We start from the raw sequence: 6,000 nt of genomic DNA, 5'->3' as shown, positions 1-6,000 counted from the left end.
CTCTCATGCTCTCTCTCATTCTGTCTCTCTCAAATAAATAAATAAAATCTTTAAAAAAAAAATATTTGTTTTGTAGGGTTGTGGATAGTAGGAATAATGTTTACAAAACACCCATTACAGGGCACCTGGGTGGCTCAGTCGTTAAGTGTCTGCCTTCAGCTCAGGTCATGATCCCGGGGTCCTGGGATCGAGCCCCGCACCGGGCTCCTTGCTCTGCGGGAAGCCTGCTTCTCCCTCTCCCACTCCCCCTGCTTGTGTTCCCTCTCTTGCTGTGTCTCTCTCTGTCAAATAAATAATTTTAAAAAACAAACAAAACAAAACACCCATTACAGTGCCTGGTACACAGTAGGTTTCTGGTACACAGGCGCTCACTCCATTAATGGTAATAGAGAATGAAAGACCAAGTAGATTCAGGATCAGGAGTGGGAAAAGGTGAGCAGAATCGAGCCCAGTCTGGGTACACACACGTGAGAGTTTCATTACAAGGTGAGGAGCAAGGTCAGACAGAGGTCAGAGTCATCCACGTGAGTCAGTGATGTGGGGAGTCCAGTGCAGGGTTGCGGTTGCAAACCCTGGAAGTTAGGATGAGAGTAAGAGACAGGCGGGACTAGGAAGGGAGAGACAGGTAGGGGGCTACCTGATCAGGCTCACCAAAAATGCCCAAAATGCTGAGGCGTAAGGAAACCAGAGATGAGGGAACATAACCAGAGCACCTCGTTTGTCTTAAACCTCAGAGGCGAGATATTCAAAGGAGAAGTAATCATGGTGCTCTCAGTGGTGACATCAAGAAGATTGAAGTTCCCTGATCAATTTTCTATAAAAGACCGACCGTAAAAGCCCTCAGTGGCAACCCATTCGGGACCCCTCTCACTTGAGAGGGCTTTTTCTTTCCTGTTTCCACCTTCACTGAATAAACTTTTGCTTCACCCTTTTGTGTCCGTGAGATTCATTCTTTGACCCCGTGAGACAAGAACCCTGTAACAAGAGCATTGGTTCTGACCCTCCGGAGGGGCCTGGGGCGGGGGACAAAGGACAGCGCCCTAGTGACAGCACCCACAAGTTCTATGTCTGGAGAGAGTCTGCAAGAAAACACCTATCCTCCCTCGCTCTCCCGCCCCCATCTCTTACTGCGGAGTGTAGTTCTATTTGGATAGAAATCTAAGGCTGGGATTTTCTGTAGGTAGTCTGTTAAAACCCAGTTAGCAGAATGCAGATGTTGGGGCCAACAAAGAGGGTAAGATGACCCTGTTAGTTGCAAAGAGACATTTTAATAAATTTTTTTAAAACTGGATCATGCCTGGTCTCTGTTTCTGTTACATAACTGTCATGTATGTTATTTATGGGTCTTTCCCTGTTACTATAACTACTAAATAAGTAAAAATGGTATCAGGCCATCCTGTCAGTGCTTCTGAACAAGCCTGTGGGAGGAGCACCACTCTTCAGAGTAAAGCGTAAATGAACACTTGCCAATCTCTACCATGAAGGCCAGGGATATGGCAGAAGCACGTGTGTGCTCTTGAAAGTGTCCCTGACTCTTTTGGGGCGCGTGGGTGGCTCAGTCCGTTGAGCTTCTGACTCTTGGTTGCATGGGACTCTTGGGTTGGGGTCAGGTCGTGGTCTCAGGGTCATGAGATGGAGCCCCACATCCAGCTGTGTGCTCTGCGTGGAGTCTACCTGTCTCTCTCCCTCCCCTTGTGCCTCCCCCCAATAAATAAGATCTTTTAAAAATTAAAAAAAAAAAATGTCCCTGACTCTGACCATCCCAAGTGTCAAGTCCAAGTTTTCTACCCGGCTTGCATACTCGTGCCCAGGCCTGCTGCTCAGAGGTTGTGGTTCGGAGCAGGGCTGTTCTGTGTGAAGCCTTCTCCAGGCGATTCTAACATCAGGAGGAGTCAAGAACTCTCCTGGTCCAGTCCGTTTAGGGAGAGACCTCTCTGCAGAAGCTAGAACCTTCAGATTGGCAGGGAACATAGAGATAATGGAATCTAACCTTGCTCACTAGGGTCAAAACCAGACTGAGACTCCCCCACCCCTCTTCAACCCCACAATCTGTGTCTGGGACCCAGCTTACGAGACTGGCCTTTCTAGGAGACTAACAGGATTTCAGGCCCTGGCTCTGTCGGGGCGCTTGGGTTTTATGCACCATAAAAAGGTCTCTTAAGCCAGAGAGGCACTGGAAGGGCCTGGGAGAAGCTGAAGAGCCCGTCTCTGCAGGTGGGCTCGCTTGGGGGAGGGGCTGGGGCTAGGCCTGGAGTTATTCCCTGGTGCTGTCTGCAGCTGCACCAGTCCGGATAAATGCCCTCACTTAAAGAGGTGGGTTTTTTTTGTTTGTTTGTTTTTTAATATTTTATTTATTTGACAGAGACACAGCGAGAGAGGGAACACAAGCGGGGGAGTGGGAGAGGGAGAAGCAGGCTCCCCACTAAGCAGGGAGCCCGACGTGGGGCTCGATTCCAGAACCCTGGGGTCATGACCTGAGCTGAAGGCAGATGCTTAAGGACTGAGCCACTCAGGCACCCCAAAGAGGCGTTTTTTTTTAAGATACCTATTTGAGAGAGAGAGAGAGAGCACAAGTGGGGGGGAGGGGCAGAGGGAGAGGGAGCAGGGAGCCCGATGTGGGGCTCGATCCCAGGACCCTGGGATCAGTCCCAGAGCAGAAGGCAGACGCTTGACGGACTGAGCCACCCAGGCGCCCCAAATGCCCTCCCCTTAAAAACATTTTTTTTTGAAAGACTGATTCAGCTCAGTATTCCTTGAGGTGGGAAAGAGTTTGGTGGATCCTCGGAACATGGAATTCATAAAAATGACTCCACGAAACAGCGACAGGACTGTTTTGTACACACTGAGGACTGATTCCCCAGGAGCAGCGTTGCAGGTACTGGGCCGAGTGCGGTGGGGAGTTGAAGAGGAGAGCCGACCAGAAGAGGGACTGGTCCCAAGCGGGCTGTGAAGCCCTCCTCGCCTGAGCCTCAGACTCAGCCCCCCAAGTGGAGGGCCGCAATTTCCCCATTTGGGCAGAAGGGGGATGGGTGTAAAGCAGCGCGAGCAATAGCTTTTCCTGTTAGCTGCAGCTTTTGCCAACCTTTTAATACCTCACTTGGGGCGTATTCATTGTGCCTTGAGATGCATCATTCCCACGCGCACCCGGATCTGTTGTCCTGTTCCCCTCTCTGAACACACACACCCAAGTCGGGTTCCCTCAGGCTCCTGAGGTTATGGACCGTGTTCTCTGGTCTTCCTTATGGCACAACTCCCCCAAAGGGCGCTCTGTGCTCACCCTCTCCAGTTGTGCTCCGTATCTTAACAAGCGTGTCACGACGTATGTTTGCAGAAGAGTGTATATTGCATTGCCTTATGTTTACCATAAAGAAGAGTCAAAAAGGACCTCTGGAGCTGGGTGCCACCCGGGCCCACATACCTCCAGTGGTACGAGTGACCCCCAGTTCAGCCACTGCTTCCCCACGGTCCCCCCGCACTCACCTGAGCACCATGTCTCCCTCAGGGCCATCCAAACTCTTCTCATAGTCCCTTTATTCCTGCCACCGTGACCGGCACAAAAGGCCTGGGCCTCCTGGCACACGTGTCCTCTCCACACACGTCTGTATGTTCCGGGTGTCTACTGCTGCGTGACAAGCCACGCTACACGTGGTTTTAGGCTTAAAACCACCACCACCACGATTTTGTTCGCGAGTCTGAAGTCGGAACAGGAATCTGCAGGAACAGCTTGTTTGCACTCCACAGGGGTGACTCGACCGGCTGGCTGGACGGTCCCCTTCCGAGGAGGTTCACTCGGGGTTGGCGAGCTGGGGCTGGCTGCCGGTTTCTCTCCGCATGGGCCTCCCCCATGGGGCCGCGGGGGTTTCCTCCCCGCAGAGGAGCTCCCATCCAAAGGTGAGCTTGGGTATTCAGTTTTTGGTTGCTGCTCTAACAAATTGCCACACACAGCAGCTAAAAACAACAGAAATTGATGATCTCACAGTCCTGCCGCTTGAGGTCTGGCGTGGGTCTCAGGTGTTGGCAGGGCTGTGGTCCTCTCTGGAGGCTCCAGGGGAGAACCCATCTCCTGTACTTGGAGGCGGTGAGCAGAGTTCAATTCCTTGCAGTCCTAGGATTGAGCTCCCCGTCCTGAGCTGGCTGTCAGCGAGGCCGTTCCCGGCTCCTAGAGGCACCTCTCTTTGCCGCCTCGGGGCACTCTCCCTCCATCTGCAAGCTTCACATGTCTCCTGCCTCTTCCTCATCATACTGCCCCAACCCCTCTTCCGCCTTCCCCTTCTGCTGAAGTGCCCATGTGATTACACCAGGCTCACCTGGGCAACCCCAGATCCACTCCCTGTTTTAAAGCCCTTAATTCATCTTCAGTGTTCCTTTGGCCACGTAACGCAACAGTGTGGGTAGCTTCCAGGGAGCAGGGCGTGGACCTCTTTGGGGGCATCGCTCTGCCCACCCCCGTGTCCCAGAGACAGGAGATGGAAGCTTCCACTTAAAGCAAGGGCTCAGGAATTGTTCAAGTAGCCACAGACCCAGATTCAAGGGGACATAGCTTCCCCCATCCCAAAGGAGGAGGGTCAAGGAATGTGTGGGCCATGTTTTAAAATTGCCACAGTCTCTGCCCACACATTCTCTGTTTTCCGCTCCCATGCAAAAGCCAGCAATTCCCGGGAGCCTGGTCCTGAGTGACAGCACCAGACACAGGCTTGCTGTCCAGGATCACATCCTCTAACTCAACACAGGGGCAGGCAAGGTTGCTCAAGTGCAGGGGCCTGGAGCTGAACACATTTACAGGCAAGTTACGGGTCAATTACACACGGAACCTACAGAGAGGAGGCAGGCATAGGGGACCCCCGATAACATGCCCACTCAAAAAGGGGTGGGCAAGACGCGCAGTCGCTGGTCCATAGCAATTCTGAAAGCCAGCTGGGCGCATGTCCCCCTCTCTTGTTTAGGGACCAGGGCTGCTTCCTAGGACTCTGTCAAAGCTTTAGGCTCTATCCTCTGCGCTCTATTCCACCCATATCCTTTTCTGTAAGTGAACAGTTTGGAATTCAGCACCTTTCTCAGCCTGCTTCCAGTCCAGAAAAGGTTTGAGGTCCTGAGGGCTCTTCATTTTGCGCTGTCTGTGCTTTTTGGCCTGCGCTGGAGCTGCTTCCACTAGAACAATTTGCAAACAATGAGAGGTAGGAGGTCTTCTCGTCGCATTTAAAGAAACCTTTACCTCCTGGAGCTAGAGGGTGGACATCACTAAGGATCAAGGCTCAGGACCTCGTTGTGGGCAGAGTATCCCAGATGGCTGACTTCTCAGTCTAGGAAATCTCATCCACCAGAGTCAGGGCCTGAAGGGGAAGGAGCAGATCCTGAGAAATGGACACCTACCTATGGCATGAATTGGACGTCACCTGATCCACCCAACGCAAGGCTGGGCACGCACAGCGGTAATATATTGCCGAGTAGAAATGGTATCTAAGACTTGAACTTGAGCAGGGTCAGAAACCATGAGTACGTTGCATGTACAGGTGGCTCAGGGGCCTTTGAGATCCATTCCGTAGAGTACGATATCCAACCACGTAGACAGCTGCAGCATCACGGCCCCACCCAAAGGGGTCCCTGAAGGTGGTGAAGGAAAACCTTCCCAGCGGGCAGAACGCTGAGTGCTCCTTTTGTTTGGCCACTCTGTCTGGATTGAGAGATGTCCAGAGTACAAATCTCCATGGATTCAGGGATGGTTGCTCACAGGCTACTAGTTTGGCTAGATGGTCAGTGACTTGGAAAGAAGAACTGGAAACTAGTGGCAAGGAGTTTTGGGGAATAATACATGGAGGGGCCTCTCAGCATGGATTCAGAGTGAAGCATGAGTCACACGAATGTGCACCCAAGGCATCCCCTACAGATGAGGGGGCAAAACAGTTCTGTGCGGGTCGGTCAGCCTCTGCCTAGCCACCCAGTGTTTGCTCAACGGGCCCATGTACAAGGATCATGGTGGAGGGAGGGATGGCGGCTGGGCCA

The 6,000-nt window shown here is 52.4% G+C and overlaps 1 protein-coding gene across 1 annotated transcript in view; it reads left to right on the top strand.

Moving 5' to 3' along the window:
- TMEM128 (transmembrane protein 128) overlaps positions 1 to 929 on the top strand; it is a 13,006-nt gene extending 12,077 nt beyond the window's left edge. The window contains exon 6 of the mRNA XM_081812633.1: positions 735 to 929. The gene's annotated coding sequence lies outside the window, so the exon portion shown is untranslated. The remainder of the gene's footprint in view (positions 1 to 734) is intronic.
- The last annotated feature ends 5,071 nt before the right edge of the window (positions 930 to 6,000 follow it).

The sequence above is a fragment of the Leptonychotes weddellii genome, chromosome 2 (genome assembly GCF_054177405.1).
Source record: "Leptonychotes weddellii isolate Sample4059 chromosome 2, ASM5417740v2, whole genome shotgun sequence".
NCBI lineage: Eukaryota > Metazoa > Chordata > Mammalia > Carnivora > Phocidae > Leptonychotes > Leptonychotes weddellii.
Note: the sequence above shows the minus strand (reverse complement) of the source record. Positions and strands in the feature narration are given on the sequence as shown.